At 41.3% G+C, this 26,119-nt stretch overlaps 1 protein-coding gene and 1 pseudogene across 2 annotated transcripts in view; one reads left to right on the top strand and one right to left on the bottom strand.

The window, feature by feature from the left end:
• Positions 1 to 1,597: 1,597 nt before the first annotated feature.
• ZFYVE9 (zinc finger FYVE-type containing 9) overlaps positions 1,598 to 26,119 on the top strand; it is a 192,798-nt gene continuing 168,276 nt past the window's right edge. For both annotated transcript variants that reach the window (XM_035018558.1, XM_035018557.1), the window contains exon 1: positions 1,598 to 1,896. The gene's annotated coding sequence lies outside the window, so the exon portion shown is untranslated. The remainder of the gene's footprint in view (positions 1,897 to 26,119) is intronic.
• On the bottom strand, positions 9,496 to 9,578 carry LOC118020533 (annotated as a pseudogene).

The raw sequence follows: 26,119 nt of genomic DNA, 5'->3' as shown, positions 1-26,119 counted from the left end.
GTCTCTCTCCGTCAAATAAATAAATAAAATCTTAAAAAAATAATAAATAAAGATTTATTATTATTAGGACATAACCCAAGGTACGGTGAGATTGCCTTGTAATTTTTATGTACAGAAAAATATACTAGCTTTATGCTAAAATCTGCTATGCAATAGAATATTATAGCATCCAGTGTATTAAGCTCTATTTTTCCTCAGTGGAGGGATGTTATATAAATCCATTAGTGAAATTTAGGAAAACTTTACCCAGACCAGGGATGACAAAGAACAATGCACCATCTTCCCCCCTCCCTTTTTGGTGCACTCATCTTTTGATAGGGATATATTTACACACAGAGATTGAGAAAGAACAAAAACAGATGGGAACAATCTTGAATCTAAGAAAGAGGGAGAGGGTGTTTTGGAACCAACAATAATTGGAACTAACATTGACTATCTTCTCTGGGCCAGTTCCTTTACATAAATCATTTCCAATTTTCACAACAACCAGCAAGTCAGGGATTAGAAAACCCAGGTTCAGAAATATTATATAACTTGCCCAGGGTCATAAAGCTAAACATGACAGAGCTGGAATTGCTAATATCAGGAACAGTCAGCCACCAAAGTCCCTGCTCATTCTACTATAGCACTCTATGATAAAATAATGTACTGTTACTTGGGAAATTGGGTCCAGAGGATTTGGAGAATTTCTTTCCCTATTTCCCTTCCGACGGTCTTTTTGTTTCTATTGCTTTTGGTTCTGATGTTTGCACTCTAGAGCTTGAATGGGATCTAATTCGGGGTATCTGTAAACCATTCCACAGCCCCTGCTATGTAACGATTTCCTTCCTTTAGAGACTTACCTGGGATTTGACAGGGGTTGGGATGAAAGAGGTAGAGGTGGGGGAGGGGTAAATTAGAAAAGATGGGTGTTTTTTTCTTACCTTTAAGTTGTTTATGAATTTCAGGACAACCCGTTGGCTATTCTCTTGCTCAGCATATATATATACACACACACACACACATATATATATATATATTTTTTTTTCCCCTCTAATTTTGGGGCAGTTTGGGATTAAGGATTTGGTATCTGTAGGAAATTTCTAGATCCAAAAAAAGTTAAGGTCAAAGACAATTCATCTGTTTTGGGAGAGGATTTTGTGTGTGTGTATGGAAAAACTGCTAGTTCTGGGTCACTCTTCTTACACCCAGACACACTGAAGGGCTAGAAGGGATCCTTCTCGAATCATGAGAGATGAAAACGAGCAGATTCCCTCACCTCCTGCTCTCCGGTGAACGTCCGAGTGACAGAAACGTTCATGTACCTTCTGGAGAGAAGGAAAAGGTGCAAAGGCGCTCACGGCCTGAGGGGTGGGGGGTGGGGCGGACACCCGCCACGGTCGGTGGGGATCGAGGGGCTTCCGCCTCCCGGGAGGCATTGTCGGGGGCGGGCCGAGGGCAGCGCGGCTAGCGCGGGGCCCCCGCCATCCCCAGGCCACGCTCCCCCGCGTTCCCTGCGGCTCGTGCCCGGGCGGCCGCCGCAGTCCCGGCGCCGTAGCCGGGCGTGGGGTCCAGGGGGCGCTGTGGCCCAGCGGCGCCGGCGGCAGGAGCGGCCACGGCGACGCTGGAGGCTTCGCGGAGGATCCCCGCCTGCAGCACCTCGGTTGTCCCGCCGCAGCCTTGCGCCCCCGGCCTGGTTCAGCGGCGCTCCTCCGGGAACCGCGTGGCTGCGGCGGCCCGTGAGCCCGATGAGGCTCGGCGGGCGCTGGGCCTCAGTAGCAGCGGCGACCACCACCCCTTCAAGAGCGGGAGGCTTCGCGGCGGCGCCTGGGGCCGCGCCGGTGCCCTCCGGAGGAGACTGTCGACTCAGGGACGACCCCCTCGGCCATGCTGTGGCGGCGGCGGCCGCTGTTCGAGGTGCGTGTGGCGCCGCGCGGTCCCGGGCTCTCTGGCCTTCCGCCGCGGGGAAGGGCCCTGGCAGCAGCCCTCGGGCCGGGCGGACGGGGCGTCCTGCAGCTGCGGCCGCCTCCCCCACCCCGCGGCTCGGGGCCCTCACCCCTTCTTCTCCGCGTCCCCCGGGAGGCGGGCGGCGCGCGGGGGGCGACTAGGCCCCGCGCCGCCGGGAAGCCGTCGCCCTGGCCTTGGTTCCGGCGCGGCCGGGCGTGTGGGGCGGGGGTGCTGGCGGGGGCACTGGCACCCTTCAGGTTGGCCCCGGGCCCGGGCCGAGCGCAGCCTCTTATCCCGGGCCCGGCACGTACATCCTAGAGGGAGGCAGAGGACGCCCGTTTGCAAACAGCCTAGGCTTTTCCGCGCCCCATGCCGAGTCCCGCAAAGTCCCGGGGGGAGGGGCGGGAGGGCTGGTGAGAACTGGAGTGCGGAAAGTGCGGGGCTCTGAGAGCCCCCAGTACTCCCGAGTGTCATTCACCGATCTGACTGCGCTGAAAACAACCGTTTGCGTTTTATTTGAGCTGAAATTTCATCGCCTGCCAGTGGCTCATCCCCGCCGCTTTCTATTACATTATATTTTGCCTCTAAGAGTGGTCTGGCTTGCAGAAAGCCCCATTCTGTCTTTGCGCCAAGTTTCCTACATAAATACAATTATAAAAAATATATATATTTTTTTACAATGGTCTTTCCCCCTTCTCCCTAATAAGAGAGTGTAAATATTTTAATGCCTCAGTTCTTGGTACAAAAATGTTCCACCTAAATAGATCCACAGAACGGATGACAAGAGGATTTTAAAAAGTCGTGCTAACTGTTCTAATAACATACCTGATGGAAATGGGACATGGTCTAAATTTTGGAGGTTAAGTGATATGTTCTGGTATTAATGTGGAAAAAAAGGGATGATTACAGTTTGATACCTTAAGTCAGGTGTTTGGGTGTTTATGGTTTACGATAAATGTGGTTACAGGTTATTCTTGTTTTCCTATTATGTATGTGAAGGTTGTAGGATTAATAAGTACTTCTAAAACTTATAATCGTGAATAAAATAAATATGCTTACTGTAGAAAATTTGAGAAGTACAGAAAGGTACTGTGTCAACTCAGTATTTAATAGTGAGGGAAAAGTCACCCATAATTTTATAATTAGTACATTTTTTTTTTTTTATTTGACAGAGAGAGAGACAGCTAGAGAGGGAACACAAGCAGGGGGAGTGGGGGAGAGAGAAGCAGGCTCCCCGCCGAGCAGGGAGCCCGATGCGGGGCTCGATCCCAGGACCCTGGGATCATGACCCGAGCCGAAGGCAGGCGCTTAACGACTGAGCCACCCAGGCGCCCCTATTATTAGTACATTTTGATGGTCATTTAAAGTTTTAAATGGGTTTGCACTATTGGTGATTTAAAAATTATTGATTTATGATTACTTTATTAATCAAATTATTATGATTTAATTATTATTTCTATTAGGTTCAGAGTTCAACTGTTCCCTTTTACTGTTTAACACCCAGTCATTTGTGTAAGACTTATAAAAATGTTGTACTAAATTACATTGTGGTCATAGTTGAATTCATCAACTTAAACAGAGTAACATTGGGTAACTACCTAAAAGACCTCTGACTTGAGAGCTCATGAGGTCTAGGGAGGTTTGGTGTAGTAAACATTTTTGAGGACCTATCCTGTTAGATGGAGTAGCCTTGGATTGTTTTTGTAAGATTTTGCTTAAATATTTATAACTGTAAAAAACTGGCTTGATTAAAAAAAATTGGGGAGATTAAGTTTCAGAAATCTAGTTCAGTTCTTAATGTGTCTCTGAAGACTACCCTCATTAGCATCAGCTGAGAGTGCTTGTTAAAATTTGCAGATTCCTGGTACCTTGAATCAGAATTTCTAGCGATAATGGTGGCCCAAGGACTTTATTTTTATCAAGCTTCCTGATTCTTAGTCCTACTAAAGTTTGAGAATCACCATCTAATAAGTTAAACTTAGATTAAGTTAACTAACCTTGGGGCGCCTGGGTGGCTCAGTTGGTTAAGTGACTGCCTTTGGCTCAGGTCATGATCCTGGAGTCCCAGGATCGAGTCTCTCATCGGGCTCCCTGCTCAGCAGGGAGTCTGCTTCTCCCTCTGACCCTCCCCCCTCTCATGTGCTCTCTCTCTCCTCTCATCCTCTCTCTCAAATAAATAAATTAAAAAAAATCTTAAAAAAAAAAGTTAACTAACCTTGTCAAGCCTAATGACAGTATCTGTTTTCTAGCAAAGCTATCAATCTTAAGTGGCAATACAGTCATTTCTCACAGCAACAGATAATGGTGTTTACAATCTTAGAAAGAAAATTGAATCAGCTATCCCTTGAAATACCCTTTAACATATATTGAGAGCCTTTTCTGGTAGCTGTGGTATTATAGAAGGATACCTGGCCACTTATCTTGCACTTAGTCTCTCCTTGGACTTTGAAGTCATTGTCTATAAAAATGTAGATAGATATTATACTTGCCTTGCAAGGCTTTTAGGGTGAAGTCATCTGAACCGGTTTTGTAATTTGTAGAAGATCTTTATAAAATTTTAGCTATTAAGTGTCAGGTCCTGTCTTTGGTGTTCTAGGAAACACAAAAATGAACAGTGGTCTCTGCTAGCAGCTAGCCAACTGTGGAAGCAGAACATGTTTAACTCTTAAAAGGCAGCGTCAGACAAGAGTTGGTAATTGAGTTGAATATGCTGGATCTCTCTTTAAGGCTTCTAATATTTAATCCAATAGCTTACCTTTTAAGAATATTAGTAATTTTTATATGTGGTCATTCCCTTATCTTCCAATTCCTGATTCAGTGTTTTATTCTGTAAGGAGAAAGTTGTATATGTTGCTTGGTAAGCAACAGTTGTATATTAACTCCCTTAGACAGAATGAATGAAGATGATCCCATTTCTACCAGTGTTCATCCCATTCAGTAAACTTTTATTTGGCACCTGTTATGTGCTGGCCACAGACGAGTTGCAAGGCACAAATCTTGTTTAAAAGATAATTGCCTGCATTTTAACTTAAATTCTTATGTTCCTAAAGGATGGTGTGTGTGTGTGTGGTGTTTTATGGTTGTTAACTGCATGATGTGCAGAGTATGGAGTCAGATGTGGGCAGGAATCCTTATTACAACTTTTAGAACAATGCGACATGTAGATCCCGAGTTGCTTCTTATGTAGTAATAATTGGAGTAATAGTTCCCATCACAGAGAAGTAGAACTGGTTCCATGAGATAAAAAATAATAAAAAGCAATTAGCTCAGGATCTGTCTCTTAGAAGGTGCCCGATAGATGTTCACATCCATTCCTTCTTTTGGGAAAAACAAAAACAAAAATTAAGGTTTAGAATTTCTATGTGACTTAAAACATGGTAGCTTTAATTTTTTTAGAGACTGAATCTATAGAAAACAATTTTGATCATGGTTATACATATTTCCCATTTCATTTTTACTGAATAAATGAGCTATTCTCTGTGTATAGGGTACACTAATTACATTGTTGGAGTTTTATTCATTTTCCATTACTCATTTTCAGACTTTTACATGATTTTTTATTTTACTTGGGTGTACCTGACTTGCGTTATATAGAACAACATTCTTAGTGTATAATAATCAACAAAAGAAAGTAGATGCAGTTATTGAATAAAAATAGTTCATATACTTAGTTTTCAAAAACAGATCAATTTATTAAACTTACATTATTTAAAAATTGAAGGGTTTTCAAAACAGACTTTTCCTTACAAACTATAGTAGATTAGATCTAGATTTTTAGAGCTGTCAGATATGGGATTCAGTCTTATACCCTGGAGGACCCTGGACAAATTTCCTATCCTCTTTATGCCTCAATTATTATTCTGTAAAATGAAGCTTTAATAACTCATCTTATAGGATTATTGTGATGATTAAATGATATAATGTGTAAATCAGAGCTGCAATTCAGTCCCGTGAGTTCTGGTAAATCATTGTTACCCTGAAAGTGGAAAATATACTTCTTGTTTACTTCTGTGTGAAAGAACTTGAAAGATCATTATTAATACAGTTTACAACTAGGAAATAAAATCAGTATGATTAATTTTGAACTATTAGAGATTGCTAAATTAAGGAGAAACCAAGGTATCAGTAGAGTTAGTATTTTAATGGTATAGTTAGTGGAATGCTTTATGCTTTATAAATAAATGTTATTTAATTAAAACAATTCAAAAATGCTATTTATAAAATATTTCCTATTTTACAGATTAAGTGGTACTTAAAATTCTTTTAATTATTATAAGTAGCCCATTTATAGGACTGAACTGTTGGAAAAATGAGAACAGTTATAATGTATTATACTTACAAAATATTTCTTGACAGCCTTTAATAAAATAAGGTAAAGATGAGGAAATCTCTGTGGACACATTGAAATCAAGAAAAAGTTACTGGGTTCGTATTAGGCAAGGGAAAAGGAGAACTTAATGTGTGTTGATGGGTATCTTGAGGCATTTGGGATTTTATATTAGAGAACTATTTATAAAAATGTTAATTTTTTCCTATAAATTATCTTTTAGTTGAAAATCCTTACATTTGTCTAATTAAGTTTAAAAAATGCTTTTGTGGCTCTAGGCTTTGGACTATAATAGTTTAGTTGATAATTCTATGGTGATTTATCTTTTTTCTGATTGTTTATGATAATGTATCCTTAAGGATATGTGACTTAATATCTATGATGGTAGTTCTTTTGCATTTTTTAAAATACAGAAGTAGTAAGTCCATGCCCTAGGTTTTCAAGATTAATTAAGCTTAAATGAAAATTTAGCATCTTTTGAGGGAAGGAGTCTTAGGAAATAAGACCTAAGGAAATGGTAAAATGAGTCTAGAATTTTTCATTAATTAGGAAAAGTTTGGGTATATTCAGTCCTGGGTTCTTCTGGCTATTTGAAATAATATTTACTTTAGAGAAATAATATTAACTTTAAGATGTGAAGTGAAGAACACATGTATTTCAGCTAAATTTAAAATATTACGTAAGGCTCTTTTTTTTTAAATAACAGCTTTATTGAGATATAGTTCAGATACCATACAGTTAATCCATTTAAAGTGTACAGTTCAATGCTATTAGGATACTCAGAATTATGCAGATATCACCACCATCAAATTTTAGACATTTTCATCACTCCAAAAAGAAATCCACTTTGTTTTCCTCCCAATCTACCCAGCCCTAGGCAACCACTAATGTGCTTTCTGCCTATATGGATTTACCTATCAGTTCTGGACATTTCATATAAATGGAATCATAGGATATGTGACTGGTTTCTTTCTTTTAACATAATGTTTTCAGGGTTTGTCCATGTTGTACCATGTATTAGCACTTCATTTCTTTATACTGCCGAATGATATTCCATTATATGGATATACCAGATTTTATTTATCCCTTTGTCAGTTTGGGTTATTTTTTTCTTTTTGGCTGTTATGAATAATATTGCTATGAGCATTTAATGTGCAAATGTTTTCCTTTCTTTTGGGTACATACCTAGTTGCCAGGGTCAAAAGGTAACTCTTTGTTCAAATCTTTTCAAGGACCAGCACCATTTTACATTCCCACCAGCAGTGTAAGAGGGTTCCAGTTTCTGCACATCCTTACCAACCCTTGTTACTGTCTTTTTGATTAGAGCCATCCTAGTGGGTGTGAAGTGGTAAGTTAAGCCTCTATTTGAGGATTATAACTTCCATTTACAGTCATTAGGTAAATTGTTGAAGCTTTTACTTGCAGATAAATTGCCAGATTCTTTGATAATATGGAGTCTTTTTTACCTTGAGGATAAAAGCTGTGAACTTTCCAGTTTCCTGTTTAGTAAACAGTGAACTTGACAGAACTAGTTAACCGCTTTGGGTGGTAATGGGGATAGTGGTATGGGGATTTCCAACTGAAAGGCTGTCTTCTAAGAATATTTCTTAACAAAAGGCAATTGTAAACATTAGGTTTAGTTTTCCTTTAATTGCTAAAAATTTCTAAAAAGATAGAGTCCAATGCATGTTTACCCATTTACATTTCTAAGCAGTGAGGTCTGACAGATTTTAAGGATTGCCATTACCTCTCCATGATATGTAATTCTATATAAATACAGTTGAGTCATTGTTCTTTATTCTTTTTACCCCCAAGGATTTTAAGTAATCTCTACACCCAATGTGGGGCTAAGACCTAAAACCCCAAGTTTAAGAGTCATATGCTCCACAGACTGAGCCAGCCAAGTGCTCCTATTCTTTATTATTATACATAGCATAGTCTGCTATTGTTTGTTCCCATTCAAGATATTAAAGCTTTTCTATGAGGTTTTGTAGGACACAGTTTAAAGTCAGCAATAATGACTTGCTAATGTTTCTAAAGTTTTTTTCAAACTAGTTAGGAAATACTGCAAGGAACTATTGTTTGAGCAAACAAAGTGCAAGTTTGAACCTTCATTCTACATGCAGTGGATCACCCACAGTATTTTCCCACCTGATTAGGATCACTTTCAGGTCTCTCAACTGAGTGAGCTAAAAGGCTTCACTGGTTTGTTATACAGTCTTTTAGTTGTTTTGAATGTCAGAGTTTCTACAGAAAATTACCAAAAACAATAGTTCTGGAGCCTTTTGAACTAGGATTAATGAAGAGGTGTGCATTTCTGTTTGTAATATGGTTCTTTTTTTTTTTTTAAGTTTTTTTTTTAAAGATTTTATTTTTAAGTAATCTCTACACCCAAGATGGGGCTCAAACTCACAACCCTGAGATCAAGAGTTGCATGCTCTGTGGATTGAGACAGCCAGGTGCCCCTGTAATATGGTTCTTTTCTAACCTCTCATGGTTACAGTTTGGTAGTTTATCTGCCAGAGTTTATTAAAATGAAAAAGTAAATGGTATATGTTTTTGTTACTATATCTAAGCAGAACATAGCTCTCTCACAATTCTCATTACTAAAATAAAGAGCAAGCAGTTTAAAAGTTTTGTGGAAACATTGTCCGGGTTTATGTAAATTTTAGTCTCCATTTTTCATTTTCAATTGAACAAGAGAAACAACCCTTAAAAAGTAGTTGAAGCAAAACACTGCCAGTTTGAGAAAAACCTTAAGAATACATCGTCTAGACCTTTTTGTGATTCTGGTGATATAACTGCCTGTAGGTGTTTTTGTGTTTTTATTTTATTTTATTTATTTGAGAGAGAGAGAGACCACGAACATGAGGGGGGGTTTGGGAAGGTGGGGAGACGGGGCAGAGGGAGAGGGAGAAGCAGACTCCCCTCTGAGCAGGGAGCCAGATACCTGCTGGATCCCAGGACCCTGGGATTATGACCTGAGCCGCTGAAGGCAGACGCTTAACTGACTGAACCACCCAGGCGCCCATATTTTTGTTTTTAATTAGTAGCTGAAGTAAACTATTTTTGAGATTATTGTGAGGTCATTCTTGGAAGGTTCTGCTCAATGTCTAAAAAAGAAGGTGCTATTGGGAGGAAGATGCTATTGCAGCTACAGCTCTGAGTGCCCCGCTCCTGCTCCTGACTCACCACTGTTTGCTCGCTCTCACCAAGGAACAAGTCGGTCAGGAAGCTGCACTTCGCCACAGCCATGGCTTTTAGTTAGCAATAATCGCGCCTTGGATAAACCTCATTGGCTATGATACTGCCACTGCGCAAAGCTCAGCCATGGCTTTTAAAGACACCAGGAAGGCACCCGTGGAACCAGAGGTGGTGATTCATCGAATTAGAACTAACCAGCTGCAACCTAAAGTATTTGGAGAAGGTATGTGCTGACTTATCAGAGGTTCAAAGGAAAAGAATCTCAAAGTGAAAGGACCAGTTCTGATGCCCACCAAGACTCTGAGAATCACTACAAGAAAAACTTCCTTGTGGTGAGGGTGCTAAGATTTGGGATTGTTTTCAGATGGGGATCTACAAGTGACTCATTGATTTGCACAGTCCTTGTGAGATTGTTAAACAGATTACTTTCATCAGTATTGAGCCAGGAGTCAGTGTTGAAGTCACTATTGCAGATACTTAAATCAGCCTTTTTAATAAATTATCAGTTGTTAAAAATAAATAAAAAGCAAGGTTTAGATTCTTTTTTTTTTTTTAAAGATTTTATTTTATTTATTTGACAGAGAGAGAGAGAGAGACAGCTAGAGAGGGAACACAAGCAGGGGGAGTGGGAGAGGGAGAAGCAGGCTCCTGGCCGAGCAGGGAGCCCGATGTGGGGCTCGATCCCAGGACCCTGGGATCATGACCTGAGCCGAAGGCAGACGCTTAACGACTGAGCCACCCAGGCGCCCCAAAAGCAAGGTTTAGATTCTTTAATCTGGCACAGCCCTTTATGAGTTGGTTCCAGTATCATCATGCCTCACTTTCTATTTCTGCATGCCCCACTATCCAGTCCTTTAAACATTCCAGGTTTGGGGTGCCTAGGTGGCTCAGTCCGTTAAGTGCCAGACTCTTGATCTCAGCTCAGGTCCTGATCTCAGGGTCATGAGTTCAAACCCTGCATTAGGCTCCATGCTGGGCGTAGAGGCCCCCCCCCCCGAAAAGATTCCAGGTTTATGGAATTTTCCTTGATTTCTTTTACCTTCTGTTACTTATTTGTATAATATAAAAATTTTGACCACTGTGTGCTGTCTTTCTGGTAGGTGTTTCACATATGTTATTTCTAATTCTTAAAATGCCCTATAATATTCATAGTGTCATGCACGTTTTATAACTAAGGGAACTGTGGCATGGAGATTTTTATTGACTTTCCTAAGCCCACATCCATGATTCAAACCATATGTCTCTGACTACAAAGTCTACACTCTTTTTCATCATGTGAACCTCTCCATGTGTTTTGTATTTGTTTTATCTTAAGATATTCCAGGGGTGTCTGGGTGGCTCAGTTGGTTAAGTGTCCGACTCTTGATTTCAGCTCAGGTCATGATCTTAGGGTCCTGAGATCAAGCCCAGAGTTGGGCTCTGTGCTCAGCGGGGAGTTTGCTTGGGGTTCTCTCTCTCTCCCTCTGTCCTTCTCCCTCTCAAAAAAAAAAAAAAATTCCATAGTGCTTTAGGAATTATTCATATCAGGAGAGTTCAACTTCAGTTGGTTGACTTTGGTGGTATTTGCCTTTAAAGTGTACTACTGGCTTGTAGCATTTTGCTTGAGAAAAAGATGTGGCGTGCCTGGGTGGCTCATTCGGCTTGGGGGTCTGACTTGTTTTCACCTTCAGTGGTGATTTTGGGGTCCTGAGATTGAGCCCTGCATGGGATTCTTCCTCTCCCTCTGCCCCTCTTCTGTGCTCTCTCTCAAAAAAAAAAAAGTATGTGCATATATTTTGGGAATTTCAGCTTTCATATATGTATTTTTGAAATAGATAAATGACTGCTTTGCTATTACTAGAAAAATATAATAACTGATCTCTGGGCTTCATTTCTATGATCTGAAAATGAGTGGTGGACTAGATGTTAATGCCCCTTTCACATTTAATATTCCATTCAAATTTCCAAAGAACTGAATGAAAAGATAGATGGCATATGGACAGCTCCAGGCAACGGTGATAGTATCATTAATGGAGAAAAAGAATAGGCGGCAATGGGCCAAGGAAAATAGGAGAATTAAAACAAGGGATTGTAATTTACATAGAAATTTCCCCTGTAATAAGTAAAGAGAATATATTTCTAAATAAAAACACAGAAACTTTGGGAATTAGCCAGATGAGTAGTTTTAACTGATGCCTCTTTCCTCCCTACCTGTTACCCCCATTCTTCTGTCCTTTCTTGTGATAGTGTATATGCGTTTGAGAAAAAAGCATATAGAGCTGTGTTATATGAAAATAACCAGGTCACCAATAGCACACTTGAAATAAAGCTTTCGTATTGCTCATAAAGTGAGAATTCAGTAATTAAAATGTGAACCCATTATTGTAGATCTTTAGAGATTTATTGATAAAGCAAAGAAGGGCATGTTTTGCATAAAAGATGAAATGCATTTTAGTGACAAAACTTTTATATAGCCTTTCTACCCTTAAGGTATTAGAGATGCTTATTTTTTATTTTATTTTTTTAATATTTATTTATTTGACACAGAAAGAGAGAGAACAAGCAGGAGGAGCAACAGAGGGAGAGGGAGAAGCAGGCTCCCTATCTGAGCCGGGAGCCCAATGCGGGGCTCGATCCCAGGACTCTGAGATCATGACCTGAGCCAAAGGCAGACGCTTAACTGACTGAGCCACCCAGGCGCCCCTAGAGGTGCTTATTTTGACATATAGATAGGTGATGTTTTGGCTAGTTGGAAAATTGTTAACCAGCTAGAAAATTGTCATTCTTTTCCTTATTAACTTCTGGAGACTTTGATCAGTGAATTTTGATTTTGGAACTAAATCATCCTAGGCCGGGAGCAAGGAAGTGTTCTTTAGTCAGATAAATTTGGGTTTTTCAATTTACTATATCCCTCAGATAGAGATTTATAAATACACTTTACTGTTTTAAAAATTGAGGAGTAGGGCGCCTGAGTGGCTCAGTCGTTAAGCGTCTGCCTTCGGCTCAGGTCATGATCCCAGGGTCCTGGGATCAAGCCCCGCATTGGGCTCCCTGCTCCACGGGAAAGCCTGCTTCTCCCACTCCCACTTCCCTGCTTGTGTTCCCTCTCTTGCTGTGTCTCTCTCTGTCAAATAAATAAATAAAATATTAAAAAAAAAAATGAAGAGTAAAAGTAAAGAAACTGGTTTAACTTTGTTCAGCAGTATACTACCCAGTTTATTGGCTAGGGAACCCTTTTTCCTTTTTTTTTTTTTTTTTAAGATTTTATTTATTTATTTGACAGAGAAATAGCGAGAGCAGGAACACAAGCAGGGGGAGTGGGAGAGGGAGAAGCAGGCTTCCCGCCGAGCAGAGAGCCCGATGTGGGACTCGATCCCAGGACCCTGGGATCATGACCTGAGCTGAAGGCAGACGCTTTAACGACTGAGCCACCCAGGCGCCCAGGGAACCCTTTTTCCACATAATGCTTAGCAGTACATCTTTTACTGATTTAGGTGAACTTTTATCTGTTTTATAAAGCTTCTCACAATATCCATGACTATTTCAACCCTCAGGTGATAGGCCCTGATTACTTCCCGAAGCACCTCTTCTGTTGTTTGTTACTGATAATTATTAGAAAAAATTATTTTATATTTAGGTAAGTGCTGTTTTTCTGTATTATCTATCCCTTTGTTTTGCTTCCTAAAATTATGTAAAATAAATACTCTCATCTTAGTATCTTGAGATGCCTTGGCTAGCATAGTGATTAAAAGCTCAGGCTTTGGAATCAGACTGCCTGGGTTCAAATTTTAGTTCTGCTTTTACTGTGTGATCTTGGGTGAGTTAGTTAACTTCTCTGTGCCCTGATTTTCTCATCTGTGAGATGGGAATAGCAGTAATACCTTAGTTAAATGAAATGATTCATAAAAGAGCTAATTATGTAATATGTTGGTTTGGTCCCTTGGGAAGCAGATATTGAGATGCAGTTAATGCAAGAGATTTTATGGGGAGTAGATAATGCAGTGAAAGGAAAGGGAGTCCAAGCTGAACTGACCTACAAAAGCCTCAATCTGTGATACAGATTAAAACAACAACAACCACAACAAAACTCAGCCAATCCAACAGGGAGCTCCAGAGCAAAAATCACCTGTTAGAGGAGTTCTGCAGTGGGGAGAAATGGCCAGGTTCTAGTATACCCACCATGTTTAGTCACTGGCTAGGAGCTGCCCCAGAAGAGTCTGGCCTCAACTGGAAAACCAAGATGAGCAGCTGAAGGCTGTTAGCTGTCTCCTTGCACCTAAATGCAAATTCTTCTTTTATTTTTTTTATTTTTATAAATGCAGGGCTTGAACTCATGACCCTGAGATCAAGACCTGAGCTGAGATCAAGCGTTGGATGCTTAACCAACTGAGCTACCCAGATGCCCCTCTTCTTTTTTTTTAATGCAGATTCTTTCTTGAAGGGAGAGCCAAGTAATTGCCACAGTCCATTTCTCATGTTGCTGGATCTAGGTCTCCAAACATTTTCTGAAAACCGTTCTTGCAGGGTTCCATGGACTTCTCTCTCTCTCTCATTTTAATATTTTATTTTTAAAGTAATCTCTATACCCACGTGGGGCTCGAACTCATAGCTCTGAAATCAAGAGTCTCATGCCCCACGCAATGAGCCAGCCAGGAGCCCTGGACTTCCCTTCTTGATGGGAAACTTCAAAGAAGTGGGTTAGTGAGACAGGCTTCAGCCCCCATCTGTGTAGCTGGTCTCAGGGCTACAGTGGTTCTCATTGTCTCCTTCACTATTCAGTCTAAATTCTCCTAGCCATTAGCTATCATTTCTGTTGGTCTGGGTGGTTTACCTAGTAATACCCACCCCTCATTTTTGAGGTATCTGAGAACCATACTCTTCTCAGGCTGGAGTGGTTGCATTTGTCCACTCACAGTCACAATTGGGCAAGGAAGTATCAAATAGTATCCAGATGGATCATCTGAGTTCCACATATATTTTGTTGCTCCTATTATGTAACAGCAGACCTACTTCCTTCTGAGGATGAGGGTTAATTTACCCTGCCATGATGGTGATTCCTCTTCTTGCCTCTTGGTCCAGGGACAGAGTCCCAAATGCACTGGCTACAGCTATAACTTATAGCTCAGTATGATCCTTGACATGTCTCCTGGCAAAAGCATGCCCAGGATCTTTAACTCTGGAGCCCAGCATTGTACATATGGAAAGCACCAAGTCCTCCAGTGGATCATTGGGAATGATGGTAAGTGGAGGCCATTTCTGCTTCTGCCTTGGTTCTCAGACCTGTGTGTTTGTCCTACTGGGAACATAGCTCTGAATCAGTGCATGTACAGTATCCTAGAGGATAGCACACCATTCTTGTCTCTGATCTGGTATATCAGCTGTGTCTTCAGTAAGCCATTTCAATACTCTATTAAGGCTGGATGCTTTTGTATGCTGCTGTTATGTGATAAGACCACTGGAACCCATGGTTATGGGCCCACTGCCACAATTCCTTCATTTGTGAAGTGGTTCCCTTGGTTGGATGCTATGTTATATGGGATTCTATGTGGATCAGGTACTCTGTAAGGCCTTTGCTAGTGGTATGGCTGGGGCTCTGTGGACAGGAAAGGAAAACCCATACCTGGAATAAGTATTTATTGAATACCTGTGGTGATCAACTGCTGGCCTTTTCAAGATGGATGGAATATGATGTTGTAACTGGTTGGTCAGCTTGAGGCATAGTGCTATGCTGGGGGCTCAGTGTTGGTCTCTGTTACTCGCAGATTGGATGTTCAGAGGGGGTGGTAGCCTGATTGGGGCTTGCTAAGTGGGAGTCCATGCCTCCTTCTTTGCTTCTATTTTGGTTTCTGCCACACTGGCTACTTTATTCATGTCCCCATCATGCCAGTTCTGGGGTGGCTCATGTCAACTCTCTGAGTCATTTTGTTCACTTGGTAATTCAATGTCTCTTCTACATTGGATGCTTCTTGGGGGGCATTAACATATGAAAAGAATTTTCACGCTTTATGCACTATTACACATTCCCATATGTTTATTCGTTTGCCTGCACTCATGCCTTCTTATAATAATTGTATAGTTTTTTTCCTTAAAGGCCCCTGACCAGTTAGCTAGTCCATTTGCAATTGCCCATGAGTCTGTATATATTCTCATCTCTGGCCACTTTTTTTTTTTACACAAAGTTCATGACCAGATGCATCATTTGAAGCTCTATCCTTAGGAAGATTTTCCCTTTCCACTGTCAAGGTCAGCCCTAAGTGTGGCTATAATGAAGTTGTTTCTTTTTTCAGCTTGCATTCACATACTGAGTCATTTATAAGCCATTTATAAGCCAGGCTTTGGCTTTTATCTCTTCCTCAAGGTGGTCATATAGGATCCCCCAAACAGCTATAGATGTAAACTGGGGAATGGGTGCTGGAACAATTGTGGTAGGCGTTAGGGAACTCTTGGTTGCCTACTTATGCAGCTTACTTGGGCCCTTTCATTCTGCTTGGGTTTGATTTTTTTTTTTTTTTGAGATTTATTATTTTTTTTAAGAGAGGGCACGAGCACACGAGCAGAGGGAAGGGCAGAGGGAGAGGGAGAAAGAACCCCAAGCAGACTCCCTGCCGAGTGCAGAACCCCATGAAGGGCTAGATCTCATGACCCCAAGATCATGACCTGAGTCAAAACCAAGAGTCGGATGCTCAACCTACTGTACCACCCAGGTGCCCCACTTGGGTTTGATTTTCGATGTACCATTTCCATCTCATAATGGATTGTTTCTGAGCTCACTTGACTTTGTAACTTGGAGATTCCTGTTGAATCCAGCTCATTATGAGCAGTTGTGGACATGGAGTGCCCAACGGTCAAGCAATTTCTTTTCAGAGCCCAGTAGCACACCAGGAGCTTTTTTGTAATAGCATGATTGTCTTGCAGATCTCCAGGTGCCTGCATTGTGATTCTCCCACTAAGGCTTGCTATAAACTCTCTATCTTTTCCCAACATTTAGATCTCCAACAGGTTAGGGACTGCTTGCACTACAACCTGGACTTGCTGTAGAGTTGTTTCCCCTACTCAAAGCTGGCAGTGAGCCCTTCATATCACTCAGTACATGGGTTACAGCAATATTCCTATGTTTAGAATGTGTTGCCTCTAACATCTGAAGAAGCCCACCAGATGTTGTGGTTCCATTTTTGTAGTGGGAGATGCAGGATACAGCAGTTTGTCTTTTGCTTTGGAGGGAATGGGTTGGCATGACTGTGGCCTCCTGAATTCCTAAAACTTCACTGAAATGGCATGTCCTCAGATACTTGTAGAGTTTTTCTCCTGCCCTTTGGAGCACATGTATATCTTACCATGTACTTCAGCATGCTAGCCATCTCTTGTTCATCTTGCACGATCAGCATGATTAAATGGATCAGTGTGCTGTTTTGAATCTAGTTCTCTTCAGACTTTATTATGACAGAGTAAGAGAATTAATATAGCCCTGAAGAAAAACCATGAATGTATACGATTGTTTATTCCATGTGAAAGGAACTGTTTCTGATTGGTATAGAAAAGAACTCATTTGCCAGATCAGTAGCTAAATGCCATACACCTGAGGCTATATATATTTATCAGGTGTAGCGAACATAATACATCTGGTAGGGGCAGCTGTGGTCATGGCTACTACTTGGTTGAGCTTGTGGTAGTCTCTAATCATTCTCCACAATACAGCTGGTTCCTGCAGAGGCAATAAAGAAACATATGAAAGGGACCACTACCCCTGCATCTTTGAGATCCTAAGGGTGGCACTAATCTCTGCCATTCCTCTTACCTTCACCCCCTGTACAGTACTGTTTTTGATTTGCTATTTTGGCCAAGGGGTGGGGAAACATTTAGATATTTGCAGGTTTCACTTGGCTTTTTCCCCTATGATAGTTATTACTCCAGAGCCCAAGGACTCAGGGTAGGGATTAACCCAACTTCTAAGGATGCCAATCTTGTTATATTCACGGCCTGGGAAAATGACTGCTAGGTGGGTCTGTAGACCAGTGGACCCCACTATAAGCTGGAGTTTGCTTAGTTCCTATATTCTTTTTCCTATAATAGGGCAATAATGATGTTCCAGGTGTCTAGATATCAACATCAACTCAGACTCTGTGACCAATAGTTCTTTAAATGTCTGGGTATTTTCCTTTTCCCACTGTATAGTCACTGGAGTAAATAGCCGTAGATGTAATTGGAGAAGGACTTGGGGGTAATCATTTAAATATATATTTGTATGTCTTTAACATATATATATGTTGCAGGGTCTTTGCTCCTGGGGAACCAGCCATCTCTTTAAGCTGGTGGGTCTGGATCTGAAAACTAGATCAGGTCTAGGAATTAGGCAAGGGATAGTAGTTTTTTTAATTAAGGGCACCACCCTTAGCCTTGTGCTTATACATTCTTGCCTTATTTTGATTGTATATATTAAGCAGCACTGTTGACTGCCTGTTTTGCTCTAATGACACCGTGTTCTGTTAACTATCTCCACAGCACCCTGTGGGTCAAGGTTTATTGGCTATTTCCCATCTTGCCAGTTATGATAACTGTGGTCCACTGGTTTCTGGTTTTAAGTGCCATCACCTGGTTTCTGTTGCTTCAGCGCATCATTATCCCTATTGCTATCAATGAGCCAAACTCCGACAGCCTGTATTTTTTTATTTTTATTTTTTATTAACATATAATGTATTATTTGTTTCAGGGGTACAGGTCTGTGATTCATCAGTCTTACACAATTCACAGTGCTCACCATAGTACATACCCTCTCCAATGTACATCACTCAGCCATCCCATCCCTCCCACCCCCTTCCACTCCAGCAACCCTCAGTTTGTTTCCTGAGATTAAGAGTCTCTCATGGTTTGTCTCCCTCTCTGGTTTTGTCTTGTTTCATTTTTCCCTCCCTTCCCCTATGATCCTCTGCCTTGTTTCTCCAATTCCACATATCAGTGAGATCATATGATAATTGTCTTTCTCTGATTGACTTATTTCGCTTAGCATAATACCCTCTAGTTCATCCACGTTGTTGCAAATGGCAAGATTTCATTTTTTTGATGACTGCATAATATTCCATTGTGTGTGCGTGTGTGTGTGTGTGTGTGTGTATACACACACACACCACATCTTCTTTATCCATTCATCTGTTGATGGACATCTCAGCTCTTTCCATAGTTTGGCTGTTGTGGACATTGCTGCTGTAAACATTGGGGTCCACATGCCCCTTCAGATCACTACATTTGTATCTTTGGGGTAAATACCCAGTAGTGCAATTGCTGGGTCATAGGCTAGCTCTATTTTCAACTTTTTTAGGAACCTCCATACTGTTTTCCAGAGTGACAACCTGTATTTTAGAAGAGAGTGACCACTTCTTAGTGATGCTGGTGTCCCTCTCACCAGTATATTCCTGATGGCCTTGGTGAATGGTGTGTCTTATGCACCCTTTTATGGTACATAATCCTCTGGTGGGTCTTCTGACCTCACAAAATATGTTCACTCTAGCATACCCACTTTCCTGAGCCCTTTAATCCCATGTTCTACCCTCTGCTGTGTCAATTCAGGTATTTCACTTTTTTTTTTTTTTTTTTTTTTTGAGTAGGCTCCATGCCCAGCATGGAGCTCAACGCTGGGCTTGAGCTCATGACCCTGAGATCAAGACCTGAGCTGAGACTGAGTCAGATGCTTAACCAGCTGAGCCACCTAGGCACTCCAATTCAGGCATTTCAGTTTCATTCAGTGTGGGCCATTTTTTTTCAGGTTTCTAGGAGTCACTGTAGCAGCAAGTTTATACCAGACCCTGGGTTCTTGACACAGTGGGGAACTCCATATTCTGAAATGGTGTCCTCACCCCCAATCAAGCTTTACCTTATAAGTCTAATATTCTGACCTCCTTGACTAAGTTCCCTCAAAATCTAGCACTGTGAGTATTCCCCCTGATTCTGCTGGTATATGTTGGTGAATATTTGCAGCAGCTTTGGGCTGTTATCTTTTTTCTTCCTTATTAGGCCCAAGATATCCTTGGCAGGATTTACATTAGTTATTATCATGGCAACCAGGAGTGTAGGTGGGGTGTCCCTCCTGAGGGGAACCTTTTATTGCTTGTAGGTGAGAGGCCTCTGAAGTGTGTTCCTATACAGTGGGAAGTGCCAGTGTCATCCCTGCAGACTCTCAGGGTTTAGAGCAGTCTGGAGAATCAAAATCTTTGGGGGCAACCATTTTAGATGTCCCTCTCCCATCTATCATGCTTCCATGTCTTCCAATCCAGGACCAGACCTTGACATAACAAACCTGTCCTGGCTGAGCATTCAGTCATTTTTGAAGCATTGCAGTCTCTAACCATCCTGAGTTTGATCTTCATCTTTTGGTGCTCTCCCACTGTAAGCCATAAGGACCTCTTTTGAGCTGCCAGAGAACCCTCTGGCTTTGACACTTAGCTTCTTTCTTTCTTTCTTTCTTTTTTTAATATTTTATTTATTTATTTGACAGCACAAGCAGGGGGAGCAGCAGAGGGAGTGGGAGAAGCAGGCTCCCTGATGAGCAGGGAGACTGATGCAGGGCTCGATCCCAGAACCCTGGGATCATGACCCTAGCCGAAGGCAGACACTCAATGGACTGAGCCACTCGGCGCCCCCGACACTTAGTTTCTAAGTATTTAATTAGCTGCTCTCTCTAAGGAGTTAGTGCAGCATAACAGCTAGCCACTTCCATTGTGCTTACATGCATTGTTCCCCTCACACATTTCAAACATCAGAATCATTATACCAGTCACGGTGTTCCTCTTTGGGAATATTCTCCCAAGAAAGTTTAGCACTTTTCTTAAGAAAGTTTTAACATTTGGGCCACTAGCTTGTGCAAGGGACTGTCCATATTTCACATAGTACACGGGATGAAATCCTCATTGCAGTGGGATGGGAAGTGATCTAGTTTCCAAACCCAGTTTATACTTTTTGCTTTCTCAGTCCATTTCTGGTACCAGCTGTGCCAATTTGAGTTCTCCTGGAAGCAGATGCTGGGACAGAGTTAGGAATACAAGAGGTATATGGGGGAGGAGGAAAACTCCTATGAAAGTAAAGGGGGAGGGAACAGAATTGGCAGGGAGGGCCTCACTGTGATTCAGATCTGACAGAGTCTCAGACCCAGTGAAGACTCTAGAGCAAAAATTCTTCATTAGAGAGTCCTGCATTTGACAGAAATGGTTGTGATATGACCAGTTGTTGGCTGGGGCTGGCTGCCCTGGAAGAGAGTGGTCTCAGCTTCTAGGGATCTTGAAGAGACTGCAGCTGGAGGCTGTCAGCTTACTGCATGCCTAGCTGCTGAATAGCATGTTCTTTCTTGAAGGGAGATACAAGCGACATACTTCCATGACTGCCACACATAAGTGTAAAGGAATTGTTAGGTATTATTGTTATAATTATCTTCTGATTAAATTTATCTTAGTTGCTTTTATCCTTTATAAGTAAAAACTTCTAGACGTTCTTAGTTATTTTCTCTTGGATGTTTTTGGGGAAGTTTGGGTGTATTCTTGTTATTAGTTATTGTTCTTATTTTCTCTTGGATGTTTCTAGGGGAAGAGAGTTCCCCTAGATATTTTTAGAGTTGTTCCCTGACATTCAGGTTTTGACATAAATGTCACCTTGTCATTGGGACTTTCTCTGGCTGTTCTGTCTAAAATTATAACCCCCAATCTTTCCTTTCCTTTTTTTATTTTTCTCTTTGGCATATATCTGTTATGTCACATATTTTACATACTTGTGTTGTTGTTGTTGTTGTTTTTTTAAAGATTTTTTATTTATTTATTTGAGAGAGAGAGAATGAGAGAGAGAGCACATGAGAGGGGGGAGGGTCAGAGGGACAAGCAGACTCCCTGCAGAGCAGGGAGCCCGATGCGGGACTCGATCCAGGGACTCCGGGATCATGACCTGAGCCGAAGGCAGTCGCTTAACCAACTGAGCCACCCAGGTGCCCACTTATGTTGTTTATTATCCATTTCTACCCATTAGAATGTAAGCTCCAAGAAAGCTAGGATTTTGCCTTTGTGCTTGCTGCTTTATTCTCAGTGTTTAGATTTGTGCTGAGAGCACAACAGTTGCTCAAATATTGGTGAAATGAATATTTATATCATATAAATGAATATTTATATAATATATCATATAAATGAATATATCATATAAACACAAATTGTGTAGAGATTTTTATTGTAATCTTGTTTGTTATTAGATTTGACCCAGAAGCTTGCACTTATGAAGTCTTTCATCCTAGCTCCCTGTTCTCTTGTTCTTAATATGATCTTGGCCTTATAGTAAGCTCAAATATATATTCATTGAATGGATTTGATGGATTTGTTAATCAGGAAAGCTCAATTTTTTTTCTGCAGAAACATATTTTTGTTTTATGATGCAGCAGTTGTATACATTGAAACAGCCTAGGATTAGTTTTGATTTTTAGAGATTAAAACAAAATTCTTTTCCTCTTTTCTAATTCTTCCAAATCCTACCTCTCAATACTCATTTCAAAGCTTTTCCATGTCGTCTCAGATTATTCTAAGCTGTAGTGATTTTTTGTTTCCTCTGAGTTTTTATAACTTATATTTGTACATCTGTTCCATTTAAAGATTGTGTAATTTTTTCTGAATTCTGACTTTATATTGTTACCTAACTTTTCATGAGTATGTCTTCCTAGTCCTCTACTACATATCAATAAGCTTTTTGAGAAAGGAAAATTATATTTCTTAGTGGTGCCCAGTGAAGTATTTAATTCATTCATTTGTTCATTTAACAACAGTTACATTGACATGTTTACTCTCACAAGACTGTGTCTAAGTGCTGGAGATAGAAGGAGGAATAAGAGGGGCACCTGGATGTCTCAGTCAGTTAAGCGTCCGATTCTTGATTTCAGTTCAGGTCATGATCTCAGGGTCCTGGGATTGAGCCCCTCTTCTGGCTCCACACTCAGCGCGGAGTTGGTTTGTCTCTCTTCCTCTGCTCCTCCCTCCGCTCTCACTCTCTCTCTCAAATAAATAAATCTTAAGGAAAAAAAAAAGAGGAATAAGACGTCCTTGTCATCTGGGAATTAAAGGGCTGTTGGGAAAGCAGATATGTGAATAAGTAAATGCACCAGATTCACTGAGGATGGTAAGTTCTATCAAGAGTTTACTGAAGGGCGCCTGGGTGGCTCAGTTGGTTAAGCGACTGCCTTCGGCTCAGGTCATGATCCTGGAGTCCCGGGATCGAGTCCTGCATCGGGCTCCCTGCTCGGCGGGGAGTCTGCTTCTCCCTCTGACCCTCCTCCCTCTCATGCTCTCTGTCTCTCATTCTCTCTCTCTCAAATAAATAAATAAAATCTTAAAAAAAAAAAAAAGTTTACTGAAGAGTGTTCAGTATTGATAATTAGCAGGAGTTTTCTGTGAAGATAAAAAAGAGAGGGACATCTTAAAGGAAAGCCTGGGTATACAAATGTGTGGAAGTATGTGGAACAACATATCATATCTGGGGGACTGCAAATAGTGTGGCATGGTAGTTTTGTAGGTTGAAAAGGTTGAGGGGCAGAAGTTGGGGTGGAAGACCAAGGCACGAGGCTAGAAGAAGAAAAGCTTCATTATACTATTTAAAGGAGTTAGAATTTTTATTTTTCTTAAGTAGGGCATGAGGAACCAATGAAGAGTTTAAAATAGTAGACCAATTTGTCATATTTGAGCTTTTAGAAAATTATTTTGGTGTCAGTGTAGCAGATGGATTGGAGGAGGGCCAGAATAGAGGCAGGTATACCATTTGGGAAACTATTGAATAAATCTAAGCCAGAGATCAGAGTATGAATTAGGGTAGTAGTATCTGAGATAAAGAAGAAAGACTGGTGTGAGAGGTAATTAAGAGTTAGAATTGTTGAGGGATGTCTGGGTAGCTCAGTCAATCGAGCCTCCGACTCTTGATTTTGGTTCAGGTCATGCATGATCTCAGGGTTGTGGAATTGAGCCCTGCCTCGGGCTTCCCGCTCAGTTCAAAGTCTGCTTGTCCCTCTCCCTCTGCTCCCCCCACCCTCTCAAATAAATAAATAAATAAATAAATAAATAAATAAATAAATAAAATCTTAAAAAAAAAAAAGACTTGTTGAGATTGATTGGATGTAGTTGATGAAGAGAATGGTTCCTAGATGTCTGGCCTTGGATTATTGAATGTATGGTGAAACCTTTACTTAGGGAATACAGGAAATATAATAGGCTTTAGGGAGAAGTAGTTAAAGTCATGAGAGTGGATGAGACCATCCAGTAAAAACAAGTAGAATAAAGACAGAAGAGGTCTGAGAACGTGACTGGATAAAAATCATATTTAAGAAATACACAGGGGGAAAGCCTACAGAAGAAGACAGAAAAAGAAAAGACCGAGGAGGAAAATCAGAAAGTACCAAGTTTTGGAGTTTTTTTTCTTATAAAGATTTTTATTTATTTATTTGACAGAGAGGTACAGTGAGAGAGGGAACACAAGCAGGGGGAGTGGGAGAGGGAGAAGCAGGCCTCCCGCCAAGCAGGGAGCCCGATGCGGGACTCGATCCCAGGACCCTGGGATCATGACCCGAGCTGAAGGCAGTCGCTCAACCAACTGAGCCACCCAGGTGCCCTTGGGTTTTTTTTTCTTAAGTACTTATTTAAGTAATCTCTACACCCCACGTGGGCCTCAGACTCAAAACCCAGAGATCAAGAGTCACATGCTCTTCTGACTGAGCCAGCCAGGGGCCCCAAAAGTATCAAGTTTTAAAGAAGAGAGGGAGAAGAGTTTTTAAAAGGCGTGGTCACCTGTGCTGTTCCAGTGGATGGACTAAGATGAGGATTTGAATTGTCCATTGGGCTTGGCAATTAGAAAGTCACTGATGAAGTTGATGAGTTTCAGTGGATTGAAAATGAGAGTTGGATCTGTATTTTTAAAAAAAACATTTATTTTAGAGAGCACGTGCATGCGAGCGTGAGCAGGGGGAGAGGGGGAGGGAGAAAGAGAATCCTCAAGCAGATTCCCCTCTGAACACGGAGCCTGATAGGAGGCTTGATCCCAGGATCTTGGGATCATGACCTGAGCTGAAATCAAAAGTCAGCAGCCCAACTGACAGAGCCACCCAGGTGCCTATGGATCTGTAAATTATTTTTTTTAAAAGAAGTTGGCTGTGAAGAGAAGACAAAAAGTAGTAACTAAAGGGGAATGTAGAGTTGAAGAAGGGTTAATGTTTGTGATTAAAAGATATCTCATACTGAAATGATATCTGAAGATATTTATAGACCATGAGAGGAAGAAGTTGAGAAGACAGAGGATATAGGCACTCAGTGTATATTGGCATGTAGACTGATTGCAAAATTAATTAGTGTATTGGGAGATAACTTAATCTCAAGTTGACTGGGCTAATTATAAATGTTTGGGATGTATTTTTATTGTAATTTTTTTTTTAAAGATTTATTTATTTATTTATTCGACAGAGAGCACAAGTAGGCAGAGTGGCAGGCAGAGGGGGAAGGAGAAGCAGGCTCTCCACTGAGCAGGGAGCCGGATGTAGGGCTCGATCCCAGGACCCCAGGATCATGACCTGAGCCGAAGGCATACGCTCAACAGACTGAGCCACCCAGGCGCCCCTATTGTAATTTATTAAAACAGCAACACTGCCTGAGATGGTGGGCAACGTGGTGGATGAGTGCAATGTCAAGACCCTCAACTAGGTGGAAATCAAACCCAAGATGACTGAGCACTATCTGGTGAGTTCTCCATCACCTGTAAGGCTGTGAAGCATGGCAGGCCTGGCATCAGGGCCACCCACTCCTCTCATTTCATTCCTCTCAAGTAGCCTGTTCAGCCAATAAATGCACAGACTTCTCTTAAAAAAAAGAAAAAAAGGAAAAGATGGCAACTATCAACAGAACTTTCAAAGTCAATTTTATTTATTTATTTTTTAAGATTTTATTTATTTATTTGACAGAGAGAGACACAGCGAGAGAGGGAACACAAGCAGGGGGAGTGGGAGAGGGAGAACAGGCTTCCCGCGGGGAGCCCAATGCAGGGCTCCATCCCAGGACCCTGGAATCATGACCTGAGCTGAAGGCAGACGCTTGATGACTGAGCCACTCAGGCTCCCCTTTAAGATATTCTAATTAATGTGACTTACATGACTCAGTAGCAACAACAAAAAACCAGTCTAGATCAGTCAACATGAGAAGCTTAAAAGTAATGACTTAGGGCGCCTGGGTGGCTCAGTTGGTTAAGCGACTGCCTTTGGCTCAGGTCATGATCCTAGAGTCCTGGGATCGAGTCCCGCATCGGGCTCTCTGCTCGGCAGGGAGTCTGCTTCTCCCTCTGACCCTCTTCCCTCTCGTGCTGTCTCTCATTCTCTCTCTCAAATAAATAAATAAAATCTTAAAAAAAAAAAAAAGTAATGACTTAGTCAGTGGACTCATTTCTTAGATTCCATGTTTACCTCAGATACTCTTGGTTTTTCTTCCTCTCAGTTGAATTATATGTTGCTTCTCTGGGGCACCTGGCTGGCTCAGTCAGAGAGCATGTGGCTCTTGAACTCGGGGTCTTGAGTTCAAGCCCCACTTTGGGCACAGAGATTACATACATACATACATACATACATATATTCATACACTATATTTTTTTTAAGATTTTATTTATTTGACAGAGAGTGAGAGCACACAAGCGGGGGAGCAGCAG

This window comes from Mirounga leonina, unplaced genomic scaffold (assembly GCF_011800145.1).
Source record: "Mirounga leonina isolate KUSES-001 unplaced genomic scaffold, KU_Mleo_1.0 Mir_173, whole genome shotgun sequence".
NCBI lineage: Eukaryota > Metazoa > Chordata > Mammalia > Carnivora > Phocidae > Mirounga > Mirounga leonina.
The sequence above is the reverse complement of the archived record's forward strand: the minus strand, read 5'-3'. Positions and strand labels throughout refer to the sequence as shown.